Raw genomic sequence first — 17,937 nt, forward strand, 5'->3', positions numbered from 1 at the left:
GCTTTTATTTTTATAATTACACATAATGGCCTGCCTCAGAGAAACCTACACCTCTGCCTGACTATTAAACTAATGTGCCTTTGTTCAGAACCCTGTCCACCTGTAGATGGCAGGAAGAAAAAACTAACACATCACTGTGACTGAGGCTTATCATTCTAGGAGATATTTGCAAGATTAATGACTTTTTTTTTTACTTTGTTTCCTCATCTCCCCCTATCTCTAATCCATAAAACCTGACATCCAGATCCCAACCAGATGGTTATTTTGAAACATTAGTCTGCCATCTTCTTCGTCAGCTGGCTTTCTGAATAAAGTCATATTCCTTGCCTCAACACTTCATCCTTTAGATTCATTGACCTTTCGTGTAGTGAGCAGAGTGAGCTTGGACTTAGTAACAGAGGTTCCTCAAAAAACTAAATATAGAATTACCATATTAGCCTCTAACTAACAAAAATAAATGAAAAAAAAAAAAAAAAGAATTACCATATGATCCAGCAATCCCACTCCTGGGCACATAACCAGAGAAAAGCATAATCCAAAAGGATACATATGCTCCAGTATTAACTGCAGTGCTATTCACAATAGCTAAGGCATGGAAACATCCTAATGTCCATCGACAGATGAATGGATAAAGAGACATGGTGCATACAAACAGTAGAATACTACTCAGCCGTAAAAAAGAATGCAATGATGTCATTTGCAGCCACATGGATACAACTAAAGACTATCACCCTAAGTCAGAAAGACAAATACCATATGTTATCACTTATATGTGGAATCTAAAACATGACACAAATAGAAACAGACTCATGGACACAGAGAACAGACTTGTAGTTGCCAAGGGGTGGGGGAAGGGGGAGAGATGGAGTGGGAGGTCGGGGCTAGCAGATGTAAGCTTTTTTATATAGAATCGATAAACAATGAGGTCCCACTGTACAGCACAGGGCATTATATTCAATATCCTATGATAAACCATAACGGAAAAGAATATAAAAAACAATGTATATATTATGTGTGCATGTGTGTGTGTGTGTGTGTGTGCGTGTGTGTATAATCAAATCACAGAAATTAGCACAACATTGTAAATCAACTGCACTTCAATTTAAAAAAATAGTTCAGATATGTGAGGGGATAAAATGACATTAAAGTTTAAGACAAGTTACTTCTTGGTGGTAAAACCAAAAATGTAAACAAACAAATAAATGAATTCTGGTGTAAAACAAAAGACATTTTCTCAGACCTGGGTCAGACGCTCCCCAGACATTATCATCTCAGCCCCCAGGACTCACTTCTCCAGGGGCCACTGCCCTTTATTTTGCCAGTCCATGTCCTAACCCCTTGCTCTCAGGCTTGGACTTTGGGGCTACATCCCTGGCTTCAGGAAAAATGCGCAGGACCAGCTCTTCCAGGAAACTTTTTCTCCCTTGCTCAAATACTCCATATTCAGACTGGTTTTAAAACTGCTCTCAGCCAACACATGCAAGTTCCTCTGAACAGGGAGGAGCAGTGTGGGTGTCCCTCCTCACATTCATGGGGCCATGATGAAAGCCCAATGTACTGGTGCCACATAAGCTGACACCTTGAGCTTCCTTTCATATGGGATTTAAATATCATCTAGGCAGTCCCTGTGCTCATCCACATGGAGATAAACCAGCGTTCTGACCGGACAGGCAGAGAGACTTCACAAAATGTGACCTAAGTATTCAAACATTTGGTATTGTGGGGGAAGCTGGAAAACAAATTGGTGGAGAGGATGCCTTTGCTGTGTATTAACCTAGTATTGGGGGATTGGGTAGGGAGTGGGTCACAGTGACACGAGATGATCATCCTTGTGCACAGGGTTCCTTTGGTTATTCTTCTGTACAAGTTTAAAATGTCCCATGTGCGAGTGTGCATGCTAAGTTGTTTCCGTCCTGTCAGGCTCTTTACGACCCCATGGACTGTAGCTGGCTAGGCTCCTCTGTCAATGGGATTCTCCAGGCAAGAATACTGGAGGGGGTTGCCATGCCCTCTTCCAGGGGATCTCCCCAACCCAGGGCTCAAACATTGTCTCCCGTGGCTCCTGCATCACAGGCAAATTCTTCACTGCCGAGCCCCTGGGGATGTCAGTCAGTTCAGTTGCTCAGTCTGTCTGACTCTTTGTGACCCCATGGACTGCAGCATGCCAGGCTTCCCTGTCCATCACCAACTTCCGGAACTTACTCAAACTCATGTCTATTGAGTCAGTGATGCCATCCAACCAGCTCATCCTCTGCCATCCCCTTCTCCTCCTACCTTCAATCTTTCCCAGCATCAGGGTCTTTTCAAATGAGTCAGTTCTTCCCATCAGGTGGCCAAAGTATTGGAGCTTCAACCGCAGATTCAGTCTTTCCAATAAATATTCAGGACTGATTTCCTTTAGGATTGACTGATTTGATCTCCTTGCGGTCCAAGGGACTCTCAAGAGTCTTCTCCAACACTACAATTCAAAAGCATCAGTTCTTCGGTGCTCAGCTTTCTTTATAGTCAACTCTCACATCCATACATGACTACTGGGAAGACCATAGCTTTGACTCTATGGATGTTTGTTGGTAAAGTAATGTTTCTGCTTTTCAATATGCTATCTAGGTTGGTCATAGCTTTACTTCCAAGGAGCAAGCATCTTTTAATTTCATGGCTGCAGTCACCATCTGCAGTGATTTTGGAGCCCAAGAAACTAAAGTCTGTCACTGTTTCCATTGTTTCCCCATCTATTTGCCATGAAGTGATGGGATCAGATGCCATGATTTTAGTTTTTTGAATGCTGAGTTTTAAGCCAGCTTTTAAACTCTCCTCTTTCACTTTCATCAAGAGGCTCTTTAGTTCCTCTTTGCTTTCTTCCATAAGGGTGGTATCATCTGCATATCTGAGGTTATTGATATTTCTCTGGGCAATCTTGAGTCCAGCTTGTGGTTCATTCAGTCTGGCATTTCACATGATGTACTCTGCATATAAGTTAAATTAATAAGGTGACAATATACAGCCTTGACATACTCTTTTCCCAATTTGGAACCAGTCTGCTGTTCCATATCCAATTCTAACTGTTGCTTCTTGACCTGCATACAGGTTTCTCAGGAGGCAGGTAAGGTGGTCTGGTATTCCCATCTCTTGAAGAATTTTCCACAATTTCTTGTGATTCACACAATCAAAGGCTATAGCACAGTCAATGAAGCAGAAGTAGATGTTCTGGAATTCTCTTTCTTTTTCTATGATCCAATGGCTGCTTGCAGTTTGATCTCTAGGTCCTCTGCCTTTTCTAAATCTAGCTTGAGCATCTGGAAATTCTCAGTTCACGTACTGACTGTTGAAGACTAGATTGGAGAATTTTGAGCATTGCTTTGCTAGCGTGTGAGATGAGTGCAATTGTGCAGTAGTTTGAGCATTCTTTGGCATTGCCTTTCTTTGGGATTGGAATGAAACAGACCTTTTCCAGTCCTGTGGCTACTGCTGAGTTTTCCAAACTTGCTGGCATATTGAGTGCAGCACTGTCACAACATCATCTTCTAGGATTTAAAATAGCTCAGCTGGAATTCCATCACCTCCACTAGCTTTGTTCATAGTGATGAAATGTCTCATAATAGAAGATAAAACATTGATAAGAATAAAAAGTCAAACTGGGTCACTTTGTGTGAACCCGGATGAGTCCCTCCCGGGTGCTGGGTGGTGGGAAAAGGCTGTCATGTCATTGAATCCTCCCTTATCTCCTTTATACAATGAGGAAACATACTAAGAGAAGCTTCTGATTGATTGTTGAAGGTGCTGAAACTGGAAGCATTGACTCTGGGTCAGGCATATGGTCAGTCTCTTCTTTGCCGAGCCACCCTCCACTCTACAGACGAAGCGAACAGGGGTGCAGCGACCTTATTAAAGACAACATGGAATGACCTAATGGCTAGAAAAGGTTCCAGGGGTCATCCCTACTGCAGGCCCCCTCCAGCAAATTCCTGCAGTGGCCCCAGAACCTGTCTAGACACTGGCCGTGTAGGACATGGTCCTCCAGGGGTGGCTGGCTCCTCTGGCAGGCAGGTCTGCCAGACAGCATTCACAAGTGGGAGGAAAACGACTCTCTAGTCTAATTTCCACCCATCTGTCCTCGTTCTGCCCTTCATAACCCCACAGGGTAATTCTTCTTCCCAGACAGTTTTGCAAATATTTGGATTCGGCTGTCTTGTGCTCTGCACACTGATCTTCCAGCCTGAAGGTTCCCCATGTGTCAATTACCCTCCCATGGCCTGCAGGTGGCTGTCCTTAGGTCCCAAGCAAGGGCACTGTATTCTAGACGTGTCGGACTAGTAAAGAACAGAAGACAGTCCCCCGCTCCTGTAATTTGCAATACTTGCTTTTATCCATCTTAAGAATGGGTTCCTTCTTGGGGCCTGGAATGCTGTTAAAACATCTCTTCCCATCAGGTTTTAGTCCAAAGAGGATGGGGGAACACAGATTCACAGACTTCTCCAACAGGAGGAGAGCTTGGAAGGTACATCTCCCCTGTGTCTTTCTCATAAAAGTCTCCAGCTATGAATGTGGGGCACGTGGTGCTGGTGGCCTTACCTGAGATTCTCTCCTCCATGCCCTGCAACCCTTAGAGAGGGTGGAACAGGGCTCAAAGGTCACCTGGAAGCATCAGAGCCAAGGCTCGAACTGGAGCCTATCAGATTCCAGGTCACATTTCCCAACTACAGAGGGAGAGGGAGTGAACTCCTGCCCACCCCAACCTTCACCCTTGGCACTAGCTTCGCCACCTGAGTTTTGCTGGCCCAGTGTTGGGGCACTGGCGCTAAGGTGTGCCTATGGCAGCCCCAGCATGAAAGGAGAGGAGGCCCCTGAAGAGAGTGAGGCTCTCAGTTCCATTATTGATCATTTAGGAATGGCTTCATTTTAAAACACTCACTCTGGTTACCAGCAGCTCCTGGGCATCATGAAAGTAACCTCAGGTAAGCTGGGAGGGTTCCTGCAGCCTGGGATCTACAGCCAAGACTGGGGGTGGAGCGCCTTGACTCTTAACTAACTAGTTAGTGGCTCAATCATGTTTGACTCTCTGAGACCCCATAAAGTGTAGCCTGCCAGACTCCTCTGTCCATGGGATGATCCAGGCAAGAATACTGGAGTGGGTAGCCATTCCCTTCTCCAGGGATCTTTCCCACTGAGGGATCATACCTGAATCCCCCACATTGCAGGCAGACCCTCTGAGCCACCAGGGAAGCCCTGACTCCTACACTACACATAGGGAAATCCTGGCTGGTTCACTGGGAACTGCATCCCTTTCTCTGGACAGCGTCCCTCAGCAAGTCTACTGGCCAGATCAACCACCTTCTCAGGTCTGTCACTTCTTCCTCCAGGGCAGAGGATTTGGAGCAGTCTTCGGAGGGCACCTAGATTCTCAAACCCGTGGGTTAGTGTAAATGTGTGTCACCAGGGGTGATCAAATGGTGAACACTGAGCAAACAGTTGGCATGGGGGCAAACAGAAGGGGTGCAGCAAAACCTGGATTGGTACCTACGCACCTCACCCTGGGGAAGTGGCAGAAGGCTTGGTTTGAAATGTTCTTATCCAAATTAGATTTGCTTAGAAGCAAAGGCGCAAGCGTCCTCAGAGCCCACGCGCTTCGCTTTGTCCACCCATTGGGCAGGTCGGGTCCCCAGCAGAACAGCATCAGAGCCTGGGAGTTCGCAAAACCTTGGAGATTTGGAGGAGGGTGGAGGCTCCAGAGGGTGAGGTCAGGTCAGCCTCCCAGAAGGGGCAATGCTTCATTAGCAGGTGGTGAGGAGAGGGTAACTGGGCACATCATCAGAACGTGTGGTGGACCCCGCAAAGGCCTGGCCAGGGCAGAGGTTAGCCTTTGGGGGCTTGGGGGGTAGGGGGAAAGGTGGAAGGTGGGGAGGGAAGAGGTCAGAGGGAAAGAGTGGAGATGGAAGGTGGCAGGGGCGGGTGGAGATGGAGGGAGTGGAGGAGTGCAGGAAGGTGAAGAAAGGGGAGGGAAAAGGGGAGGGACGGAGCGGGTGGGGGATGAGAAGTAGGGCGGGGAGCCGGGCGGCGAGGAGGAGGAGGCAGGAGAGTGGGGGAAGGGAAGCGAGAGGAGGCGGGAAAGGGAGGAGGGGAGCGGAGGAGGGGCCTGCGCGCAGCCCCGCGCCCTCCCTCCCGCGCCGGCCTCCGCGCCCTCCCTCGCCGCAGCATCCCCGAGTCGCCTGGCCGCGCCGCCCCTCCGCGCCGGGCCTCCGAGCCGGTCGCCTCCGCCTCCGCCGCCGCCATTCCTGCGCCCGCGCTCGCCTGGCCCGGCACCGCGGGGCCGCGCGGCCAGGACACGCCGCGCCAGGTAAGGGGTGGCGGGCAGAGGGCGGGCGCGGGCGGTGCAGGTGCGCGGGGGCGGCGAGACCCTCCCCCAATCGGGCCCCGGAGCCCGCCCGGAGCCTCCGCCCCGAAGCCCCCTGCCTCCTGCCGGGACTCCCGGGGCCTCCCCGGAGCCCCCTTCCCGGAGCTCTCTGACTTCTCCCCAGACCCCTCTTTGAGTCCCCTCCCAGGAGCCCCCAGGACCCCTCCCCTCCCCGGCTGCCTCCCTGCCCCGGCGCGCAGGTGGCTCGGCAACGCTTGGGGCTCGCGGCGCGCGGCAGACCCTGGCCCGGGGCGGGGGCGGTGTGTCCTGCCTGACCGGCGGCTCCTGTCCGCCCGGCCCCCGCCCCACTCCGGCCACTCAGGCCTGGCCCGGCCCCGCGGCTTCTATTTCTGTCGGCGAGGCCGCGGCCCCCGGGCGCTAGACCCCGAGCCGCGCACTCAGACAGGTGGGGCAGGTCGGGGGCCCTGGCAGTGAGTGTTGCAGGCCTCGGCTTCCTTTAGGGTTTTGGCTGCGTGATTCTAGAATAGCCAAAAGAGAATCAGCAGCCTTAGCTCAGGGCTGCACCTGTTGCCGCCGCCTGGTGAACTGCAGGAGGCTGAATCCACTGGGGTTTTGCCCGTGCAGACGGTGGAAAGGAGAGTTGGGTCGTGGTGGTCCTCTTCGTTTATTTCATTTAGTGTTGGCGATGGGGGTGTGTGGGCGTCTGGAGGTGGGCAGTTCACCAAAAACGAGGCCTGTGGTCCAGGGCAAGGGTCCCCGCTTTCTGGAGCGTTTGCTATGCAAAGTTGTTCTGCTTTTGATTCGAAAACCACCACTTATGTTAAGCACATCCAGGACTTGGGGACTGTGGCCAAGTGGCTGCCCCCCTCCCCCCATTCTGAGTCTATTCAGATCCACTAGGCGCCTCCGAGCGGAAGTTTCCTTTCCAAGGGTGAGTGACATCGGTGGCCTGTCACCTCATACCTGCCCCAGGCCTGGGGCCTGCCTTCTGGCCGCCTGGGCGCTGTATTTTGGGAATGTTTACAGTGTCCCAGAAACAGGCTGCCTCAGCTAGTGCTGGGGCCAGGATTCTGGCAGAGATGATGCCCCGATTGTCACTTGAAACGTTGATGTCTGTGCACATCGTCTGCAAGAATAAAGAAGAATAAAACAGACCTGCTCAGAGTACTCCAGGCAACCAGTGCTGCCAGGGGGAAAGCCTGCAGGGATGAGGGGATGGTGAAGGGATTCACTGGGGCATTTCTGGGGACAAAGACTCTCCCTGCCAAGAGGCTAGACCTTCAGATTGCAAAGAGGAAAAAAAAAAGTTTGTATTATGAACAGCAGGTAAACCAAAGAAAGAAAGAAAACCAAATTGCTGACCCTGAGAGGCAACCCAGCCCTGGTCTACTCTTGAGCCATGTTATAGGACCGTGAGCTGGCATTCGAGAGGTACTGGCTCCCTATGATTGCTGGAAAATGCAGCGTTACCCCGCTGCTGGTAGTGGGCATGCTCTGACAGCCTTCTTTGGGGTCCTGGCAGATGGTGCATCCACCCCAGCTCAGGAGTGGGGTGCAGGGCCACGCCGCACAGCTGTCCAGTGGGTCTGGGGGCAGGGAGATGACCATAATGACATCATTCACTTGTGATCCAGTCCCTGTGGGTTAGCCAAGGCAGGTTTCATCTCAAGCGCCTTCCCCCCTCACCAGGCCGGGATGTCTAGGCCAGTCTTGGGAGCGCACGCTAATGGCTGGCTCTGAGTGAGGGGGGAGGACCATCCGCTGGTGCCAGCACATAGCGAAATCAATAATGTGTTGCAGAGATCGATGGTTTTCTCATTGGTCCTCTGTGCTTCCAAAGAGAGCCTGCCTCTCCCACACTGGGCACGGACAGGTTCAGGCCTCCCACCCCTCCCTCTGGGTTCTGTTTCTGATTGGGGGTGGATGGGTGCGGCCAGGAGCCTCTTCCTGATCGCTTGTGTGGTGAACCTGGGGCTCCTGGATTGGCAGCAGGGCCCCGTGTCCCCTCCCACCACCAGGCGTCCCCAGTGTCCCTGGGTTAGGCCCCTGCTGTTGCATAAGTGTATTGACTTCCCAACTGTTCCTTAATTCACAGCGACCTTCCCCTCATGCTAACAATTTGTTCAGAAGAACTCCTGAGAAGGTGATGTGGCAGGTAGTGCATCCCCTGCCCCCCATCCCGTCTCTTCTGGGAGTGACAACAGTGACCAAGTTAACCATCCAGGCCTGCAGGGTGCCCATGGGGTGAAGCTGGCCATGTTAAAATACACAAATGAATTTGCCATCAACTGACCGTCGAGGGTGGCTGCGGGTAGAAAGACTGCTGTCCTTTGTGGGGCTCGGCAGATGCAATCTCCCCTGCTCCACCCGTGCCTCTGGGGCCCTTGGCCATTCAGGGATGTCTCGGGGCGTCACCCGAGAGTGGGCCGGTCAGGCAAGCTCCTCTGCACTGGAGACTCGGCACAGCTCGTGGCCACTGCAGCCTGCCTGCTGTCAAAAGGTGATGGAGAGAAGTGGAGATTTATTAGGAGGAAATATCTGCTGATTCAGTCAAGTGGAGACAGCATGTGAGTGGGCCTTGCCTGGAGCTGGGCTGGCATTGTTCAGTGCACCAATTAAGGTGATCTTTGGGATAAGCAAATTGGCTCATCGCAACTCCTTGGAGTGGCTCACTTTGAGTTGCCTGTCCCTTCCTGAGTGCATGGTCATTTACCTGGAGATATTGTACCTGGACCAGACATCACAGCAGCCCGGGGGGTCGTTCCCCCATAGCTGCCTTCCAGCATGCCCTGTGATCCTCCAGTAGGACCGGGTCCTTCATTTGGTCTAAAAGTCTCAGATGCTCTTTAAGAAAGTGGACACTGCACCCCTTCCCCTGGTCACTTCTATGTATTACTCGGGATTGCAGCTTTGAACGAAATGCAGTTAACCAGCATTTGAGCCAAGAATGCTTTCTTGGGAGCCACTCCTTTCAAAAATAATGGTATTTAAAGAGACAGTTGGGCGTTTGTTGAGTGAACAGTGATTTTTAAAAGATAATTATATTCCTTAACAACAGTATTGTGGTTATGTTCACACAGTCTTTACCCTTTAGCTGTAGATGCTGGAGTGATCTGCAGAGGAAGTGAGAGCTGTGTTTGAGAGCTGTTTCAGATTAGCGTGGGTGGGGGATGGGTTGGGTGATGGAGGGGGCAGCATTGACCATGGTTGAGTGGTTGTTAGCTCTGGGTGATGGTATCTGAGGGTTTGTTAGTCTCTTCAGTCTTTATCTTTATCTTTAGTCTTTGAAAGTCTTTATCATAAAATAGTTACCGATCTAAGAATCCCATTTCCCCCTTTCAAAGGCCATAGGATCCTTCACTTCGTGGAGTAGTTGAGGTTTACTTTAAAAGAAGTGCTGATGAGTTAAGTGAGAACATTGCTCCTTAGTGTAGACTGTATGGAGTGATCCCCTTTACACATGTATAGGTCATAAAGTGTAGAAGCATCTGGAATGACACCCACCGTGTGTCAAACAGACGGTGACAGAGCACCCTTGGTGGATGAGGAGGGCAGGCGCTGCTCCAGTCTCTAGGGACACAGCTCCGAGCAAGAGTGGCGGTCTGGCTGGTGACTGGGATGTGAGGGAAGGATATATGTGGGCATGTGAGTTGTGTGAGCTTGGGTGTTGGCAGAGGGTTGAGAAGTGGGTGGAAGGGGACTCTATCCTTTTACCCCCTCATGTATTTCCATGTGGTTTGTTCCTTTTACAGTGGGATTGTTTTTGTAATGAGAAAAGGTATTTGTAAGCCGGGATCTCCATTAGGGAATGTTCTTAGTTGCTCAGTCATCTCCGATTCTTTGTGACCCTAAGGCCTGTAGCCCACCAGGCTCCTCTGTTCATGAGGATCCTCCAGGCAAGAATACTGGAGTGGGTTGCCATGCCCTCCTTCAGGGGATCTTCCCAACCCAGGGATTGAACCCAGGTCTCCCACGTTGTAGGTGGGTCCTTTACCGTCTGAGCCACCAGGGAAGCCCATAGGGGATAGAATAACCTGGGATTTTTGCAGTATTTATTTATTTAGCTTCATGGGCTCTTAGTTCTGGTACTTGGGATCTTCAGTCTTTGTTGTGGCATGCAGGTTTGGCATGAGGAATCTAGTTCCCTGATTGGGGGTCGTATCCAGGCCCCACCTGCATTGGGAGTTCAGAGTCTTAGCCACTGGACCACCATGGAAGTCCCTAGAATAGCCTGTTTTAAATATTAAATTTCTAAATCTAAATTTATTCAAAGTGGATTTGACTTGTAGGAATTCATGTTCCTACACAACATAACAACATGATGTGGCTTCAGTGAGGCAGTCAATGGATCCATAGCCATGGTTGCTCTGAGTCTGTGCTCTGCAGGCCATGAAAAAGAGACACCAATACCCTGACCTCAGCAATAGGGGGGACGAGACCCAGACTCTGAAAATTTAACAGCAACACTGTTCCTCAGTCTGGGCAGTATGCTGAGGTACCATGGTGGCCCTGAGCCATGGGATGGGGAAGACCCTTAGCTCAGACCCACCACGGTCCTGGTTTAAGTGGGAAGCACATTTCCTTCCATGGGACTTGACCCAGCAACAAAAGCAGTGACAGTCCAGAGCCTTCATGGGTGGATTACCACTGCTAGTTGGATGACCTGCCACTGTGGGGCTGTTCCACTCATCTTCAGCTGTTGCTGTTTTTTCATTTAGTAGAGGATATGTTAAGTAACTTTCGTCTACAGCAGCAACAACAACAAAACCCATAAAAACGCTAAGTCCACAGAGTGAAAAAGTACAAGTTGCCTGGAATCCTCAGGGCTTCCCGCCCCCTCCATTTTCCTGTCCTATTACAAGAAATTTGAGTTGCTCAAGTACCAGAATGTAATCGGCTTTGATCTAGCATCTGGGTGTTGTTTGGCTCTGAAGCATGTTTTTGATTTTGTTTGCAAGGACACTCCGTTCCCGGAGGCCGACTGTGAATAAGGGCCTCAGCTGGACCCCACTTTGTTCTCACCATGTATTTGGGAGTTTTGTTTGTTGTTGTTGTTTACTAGTATTTTCCACGTTTGTGGGGAGGCCACAGCCGGGCCCGCAGTGAGGCGGCTCATGTGCTCTGAGCCTGGGGTCTCGACTCCATGGCCATGAGATGCCTGCTCTCAGAACAGACTGGAGGCGCACGGCTCATTTTTCCATTGAGTTCAGATGTGTTCTCTGCATCCCAGTCCTTTCCAGAGGCATTAGGGATCCTGTCTGAATAGAGCTGTGCCGTCTGGGCATTCGGGGCACCCAGGAGGTCTGTGTCCTTTGTAGGCAAGGTCCCGTCATTCATCTTTTTAGAGGCAAAGAAATTAGGCACTCAGGTGGCCCTAGTGGTAAAGAACCCTCCTGCCAATACAGGAGACTTAAGAGATACGGGTTCGATCCCTGGGTTGGGAAGATCCCCTGGAGGAGGGCACGGCAGCCCACTTCAGTATTCTTGCCTGGAGAATCCCATGAACAGAGGAGCCTGGCAGGCTGTAGTCCATAGGGTCACACAGAGTTGGACGCTACTGAAGTGACCTAGCAAGGCCCCTTTCACCTCCTCTTCATGAAGTCTCACCACTTCCTCCAGCAAATGTTTACTAAGCTCCGATTACAGCAAGAAACCAAGAGATAGAAGGCCCTGCCAACTTGGCACTTATGGTCAGGTAGTGGGTGCTGGAAGGCTAAGGAGAGGAAGTAAATCCGAATGTCACGTATTGGGGCCATAGTGCCATGGAGGAAGCCAGTGTGGGGTCCAGGTGCTCACAGTTTGGGGATGTTTGAGATTCAAAACCAGGTGGCTGGTGGGCTGATGGAGGAGGTGAGGAGTGACCAGGGGGATGTCCTGGTGCACTTTAGCAAGTCCAGAGGGCGGGTGTGGCTGGAGCAGAGGAGCAGCCCCATGCAGGTGGTGGGTCTGGCTGGATTCTGGTGTGTGGTGAAGATGGAGCCAACAGGATGGTTGGCTCAATAGACAAGTCTAAAGTCACCCTGAGATTCTTGGCTCAGGCAACCCAAGGGATGGAGTGTGCGTTGCCCTGAGATGGGGTCTCTGTGGGCAGAGCAGCTTTGGGGGATTTGGGAGGGTGGTACCTACAACCTCCGCTGCTGTCCACGTGGAGGTGTTGAGGGGCTTGTTGGGCAAGTGAGGCTGGAGTTGGAGAGAGTGGCCTGGGCCCGATATGGGTCTGGCTGTTGCCAGCACAAAGGTGATGTTTTTAGAGCTGAGTCAACACAAGATGGCAGAGGAGTTGAATGGATGGAGGAGAGGAGAGGTCCAAGGTCAAGGAACCAAGGAGTGTCATCAAGGCAGGAGAAAGCCAGAGGAGGCTGGGGCATCCAGGGCCACAGGAAGAGAGTGCATGGAGAGAAAGGGCTGCCTGGCCGAGGGAGCCAGCCAGGTGAGGAATGAGAATTATCCTTGGAGAATTGACCTTAGAAACATGGAGGCTGTCAGTGTCCTGACAAGAGGAGTGGGAGTGTTGGGCCAAGAGAAGGTGGGACGTGGAGCTCAGGACATCAGGAGTTGATAATTTTTTTGAGAATTTTTCTGGGAAAGGGGCTGAAAGATGGGGGGGTTGCTGATGGGTATAAGGGGTTGTGTTTCAGGTTTTGGTCCTGATGGGAAAGATGGAGTAGGGGGAAGAGTGAAAGAAGTAGGGTAGGGGCCTTGCCCATGTCCTCCAGTGGGGGAGAAGGAGGGGACAGACGAGTGGTCACTGTTCCCCTGCAAGCAAACTGTCATTAGCCTCTTAGATGCGCCGCTCCTCTGATTGGCCCTGGGGTCCTCAGACAGGGGAAGGGGTCAGGATGGCAGAAAATGGTTATGGAAGCTTGTGACAGCAGAACCTCTGAGCGTGGCAGTGGGTTCCCAGGGGTGATGAAGCACTCTTGGGTGGTGAGCACAGGAATTCTGGAGAGCTGAGTTTGCCAGGCTCCCTGGCAGAGAGATGCCCTTCTGGCTGAGAGGACATCTGTGTGGCAGGAGAAGGGTGAAGGGGGCCTGGTCTTCTGGCCTGATGGACCTGGCCAGAAATCGAGGCTGAAAGTGGCGCCATGTCCTTGCACCCAGGATGTGAGCACTTCCCTCTTGATGTTGGACTGGCATCGCTACACACAGCGCCCGGTCACTAGCCAGGGCCTGCATGTTATCGATTAACACTGCCTTGATTCCACATCCACTGAGCGCACGTGAATGAGGGAGAGAGCCTGTCTCCAGGCGTGGTTCCTATGCCAGCAGCATTGTCTTTCCAGACCTGGCTGCAGGTGCGGGTTTTCACCTCCGCCCCCAGGACCCCTGAACCAGAAGCTCCGTGGTAAAGAATCTGCCCGCAAGGCGGGAGACCTGGGTTCGATCTCTGGTTTAGAAAGATCCCCTGGAGAAGCGGATTGCAACCCACTCCAGTATGCTTGCCTGAAGAATTCCGTGGACAGAGGAGCCTGGCGGGCTACTGTCAATGGGGTCGCACAGAGTTGGACATGACTGAGTGACCAACACTTTGACTTCCAAGGTTGGGCTGAGCACAGCCTGTGGTTGGGAGGTGTACCCTGAGGGGCAGACAGGAGAGCTTCTCTCTGGATGCCCGTTAGACCTAGGGTGCTTGCCCATAGAAACAGTGTTTTGTTAACTAGCTTTATTGAGATATACTTTACATAGAATAAAAGGTTACTGTTCAGTGAGTTTTGACAAAGGTATACAGTTATGCAGGCTTCCTTGTAGCTTAGATAGTAAAGAATTTGCTTGCAACGCAGGAGACCCAGATTCAGTCCCTGGGTGGGGAAGATTCCCTGGAGAAGGGAATGGCAAACCACTCCAGTGTTCTTGCATGAAGAATCCCATGGGCAGACAATGGTTTTGCAAAGAGTCAGACTCAACTGCGTGACTTTCACTTTCACTTCCAACCTTGGGCCAAGCAGGGCTTGCCTTTGGGGGTCGTGCACCCTGGAGGGCAAGCCGGAGGGGAGAGGCAGGACCAGTGGGCCCACTCTGGATGCACATTAGACTTGGGATGTTCACCTGTAGAAACAATGTTTCTTTAACCAGTTTTACTGAGGTATGATTACATACAATAAAAAGCACAGTTCAGTGAGTATTGACAAAGGTATCCAGTGATGCAGCTGCTACCATGATTGTAATGGAGGCCAACAGTGGATGAACTCTGCAGGTGAGGTGCGCCTCACGCATTCATGCACCCACCGTCCCTGGCTTCTGTCCAGCTCTATAGCAGTTGGGGAGTTGCAACAGAGGTTGTTTAGCCTATTGACTCTCCCCAAACTCTCTGTTGCCTCTTTGCACTCAACCCTCCACCCAGGCAATCACTGATCTGTCGAGATTAGACTATTAGAAGATTTGTGTCTTTAAGAATTTCAGAATGGAAGCATGCATTGTAGATTTCTTGTCTTACTTCTTTCCCTTGGCACGTCTTTGAGATTCTTGGGTTTTGCTCTGTGTGTTGTACTTAATGTCTTTCATTGCTGAATCCTATTTCATCATGTGGGTGTGCCATGGTTTATTGATTTATTCACCTGCTGGTGGATGTTTGGATTGCTTCCTCGTCGAGGTTATTATGAATAAAAGTGCCGCGAGCTATAGTGCAACACAAAAGGAAGAACAACCAGTTAAAACATGAGCGAAGATATCTCCAGAGAAGATAGACAAATGACAAATAAGCACATGGAAAGATGCTCAACATCATTAGTCACTAGGGAAGTGCAAGACCAAACCGCAGCGAGATACTACTTCCTTCTTACCAGAATGACTTTTCGTTTAAAAAAAATGGAAAATTGTAAGTGTTGGTGAGCATATGGAAAAGGTGTAAATTTCATACATTACTTTGAAAATGTAAAATGGTGCAGCGACTTGGAAAATAATTTAGGGATTCTTCCAGAAGTTAAACATAGACATGTCATGTGACCTAGCAGTCCTACTCATGGGTAAATACACAAAAGAATTGAAAATAGATGTTCCAACAAAAACTTGTACATCACTGTTCATAGCAGCGCTAATTCACAATTTGGGAAACAACTCAAATGCCTGTCAGTGGATGAATGAATAAATAAATGTGGTCCATCCAGGCAATGGAATATTACTTAGCCATTAAAGAAATGAAGTACTGACATGTGCCACAACACGGATGACCCTTAAAAACATTTTACTAAGTAAAAATAGTCAGACACAAAAAGTGCATTGTATGATTCCATTTATATGAAATGTCCAGAATAGGCAGATCTATTGAGACAAAACAAAGCAGATTGGTGCTTGCTAGGGCTTGGGGAAGGGGCGAATGGGTGTGACTGCTTAATATGTATGGGGTTTCCTTTGGAGATGATGGAAATGATTTGGAACTAGAGAGTGGTGATGGTTGCGTATTCTTTAAAATGGTTTAAAAGGTAAATTTTATTTTATATGTATTTTACTGCTATAAAAAGGATATGAAAAATGCTGTATTCATTTATATGCACATCTGAGAGTGGGCATGCATTTTCGTTTCTCTTGAGTAACTACTTAACCAGTAGAACTGTGAGGCTGTGTGGTAAGCGTATCTTTAACTTTATAAGAAACTGGCAAACTGTTTTCCAAAGTGGTTGTATCGTTTTACATCCCTACTGCTAATGTGGGAGCAGTTATTTCACATCCTTGCCAACACTTGCGGTCGTCAGTCTTTTTAAATTTAGTTACTCTAGTGGGAGTTGTGCTCTACCGTAGATGTTCTAGTTGCGTATCTTTTCCTGTATTTATTAGCTGTTTGTGCTTCTTTTAAGTTTTTATTAAAATCTTCTGCTGACTTTTTAATTGGGCTATTTATCTCTTATATTTGAGTTCTTAAGAGTTCTTTACATATTCTGGATTCAGTTTCTTTGTTAGATGTTTGTATTGCAAATATTTTTTCTCTGTGGCTTACCTTTCTATTTGATTAATGATATCACTCAAAGGGCAGACATTTTTAGTTTTAAGTCCATTTATATCAATTGTCCTTAGCTAGTGGTTTGTACTTTTTGTGTCCTGTTTAAGAAACTTTGTCTCACCCATCATCATAAAGATTTCCTCCTGTGTTTTCTTCTGAAAGCATTATGGTCTTAGCTTTTATCTACTATCTATTTTGAGTTACCCTTTAACTGGAAAGAGTTTAGGGTTGAGGTTTATTGTTTTGAGTGTGTATACCCAGTTGTTTGTATACCCTGCATGTTTGAAGAGTAATTGAGAGTCTGTGTGGCTTTGTTTCAGGACTCAGTTCTAGTCCATTTTGGCTTATTCACCATTGGCCTGAAAACTGCGCTGTCTTTCTGACTGTTGTTTTACAGTAACTTTTGAAGTCATGTAGTGAGCCTTCCAGTTGTGCTTCATTTTCAAAACTGTGTTATCTCATCTAGATCCTTTGCATTTCCATATAAATTTAAAATCAGCTTGCCAGTTTCTACGAAAACAACTGCTTGAATTTTGACTGGGATTGCATTAACTCCTTAGATCACCTTGAGGAATATTGGCATCTTAACAAGATTGAGTCTCAGCCAGGGACCATGGACGGTCTTTCCATCTGTGTTCACCTTCCTTCATTTCTCTTAGCAGAAATTTGTAGCAGTCAGTGTAGGTCTTATATGTGTTTGATCACATTTGTTCATAAGTATTTTATGATTTTAAATGTTACAAGTGGGTTTTTAAATTTTAAATTTTCCAGTTGTTTATTGCTACTGTTGGAATATTGTATGGTTGGATGGCGTGGCCGACTTGATGGACATGAGTTTGAGCAAGTTCCGGGAGTTGGTGATGGACAGGGAAGCCTGGCGTGCTGTACAGTCCAAGGAGTTGCATGCAGAATCACACATGACTGAGTGACTCAACTGAACTGAATTGCCACTGTATATAAATGCTATTGATTTTTATATTGTTTATCTTGTGACCTTTCTAAATTCTCTTATTTGTTTCAGTAGCTGTTTTGTAGTCCTTTAAGATTTTTACACAAAGATAATCCTGACAGTTATAAATAGGAATCATTTTACTTCTATCTTTTCAGTTTAAATGCTTTTTATTTCTTTTTCTTCCTTTATTCCATTGTCTAGGATGTTCAGTGCAGTGTTTAACAGAAATGGTGACGATGGATACTCACCTGTTCCCAAACTCAGGAAAAAGGAACTTAGTATCTTTTCATTAAATATGATGTTAGGTGAAGATTTTCTGTAAATGTGTTTTTTGAGGTTGAGGGAATTTTCTAGTTTGCATAGAGTTTTTATCGTTAGTGAATGTTCAATTTTTGTCATATGCTTTTTCTGTATCTGTTGAGATGATCATATGGTTTTTCCTCTTTTATTGATAAATATGGTGAATTACAGTAGTTAATTTTTGAATGTTAGACGATATTTTTATTCCTGGCACAAAACCCAGTTGGTCGTGATAGTATTATCTTTTTTCTGTATTGCTAGATTCAATTTGCTATAATTTTGTTAAGAATATTTAGAACTATATTGATGAGGGATATTGTAATCTTTTCTTGCAGTCCCTCTGTCTGGTTTCTGTATCAGGGTAATGTTGGCCCCACACAATAATTTGGGAAGTGTTTCCTC

General features: G+C 48.4%; 1 protein-coding gene across 2 annotated transcripts in view; it reads left to right on the forward strand.

The window, feature by feature from the left end:
• The first annotated feature begins 6,089 nt into the window (after nt 1–6,089).
• Nucleotides 6,090–17,937, forward strand: part of SEMA4D (semaphorin 4D) — a 135,488-nt gene continuing 123,640 nt past the window's right edge. Inside the window, exon 1 of one of the 2 annotated variants that reach the window (XM_065947387.1) lies at nt 6,090–6,331. The gene's annotated coding sequence lies outside the window, so the exon portion shown is untranslated. The remainder of the gene's footprint in view (nt 6,332–17,937) is intronic. The other variant, XM_065947385.1, reaches the window with a different exon arrangement.

The sequence above is a fragment of the Muntiacus reevesi genome, chromosome 10, assembly GCF_963930625.1.
Source record: "Muntiacus reevesi chromosome 10, mMunRee1.1, whole genome shotgun sequence".
NCBI lineage: Eukaryota > Metazoa > Chordata > Mammalia > Artiodactyla > Cervidae > Muntiacus > Muntiacus reevesi.